Source organism: Mastomys coucha, unplaced genomic scaffold (assembly GCF_008632895.1).
Source record: "Mastomys coucha isolate ucsf_1 unplaced genomic scaffold, UCSF_Mcou_1 pScaffold1, whole genome shotgun sequence".
In the NCBI taxonomy this organism is placed as follows: domain Eukaryota; kingdom Metazoa; phylum Chordata; class Mammalia; order Rodentia; family Muridae; genus Mastomys; species Mastomys coucha.
In genome coordinates this window covers 33789064-33789350 of record NW_022196891.1, presented here as the reverse complement: position 1 = coordinate 33789350, position 287 = coordinate 33789064, and positions in this window count along the sequence as shown.

Here is a 287-nt window from a genome sequence, read left to right as displayed (position 1 = left end):
ATTGGGTTACCTCACTCAGGATGATATTCTCCAGATCCATCCATTTCCCTAAGAATTTCATAAATTTCGTTTCTTTGTGTAGCTCCTGGCTATCCTGGAATCAGGATGGCCTAGAACTTCGAGATCTGCCTACCTCTGTGTCCTGAGTGCTGGGATTAAAGGCATGTGCCACCACCACTCGGGCAAGCCCCATGATTTTATTGGTGGCTTTTGTGAAAGATTTAAGGGCGAAGGAGTTGGCTCTATAGGCAAAGCACTCACTGTGCAAACATGAAGACCTGATCCCA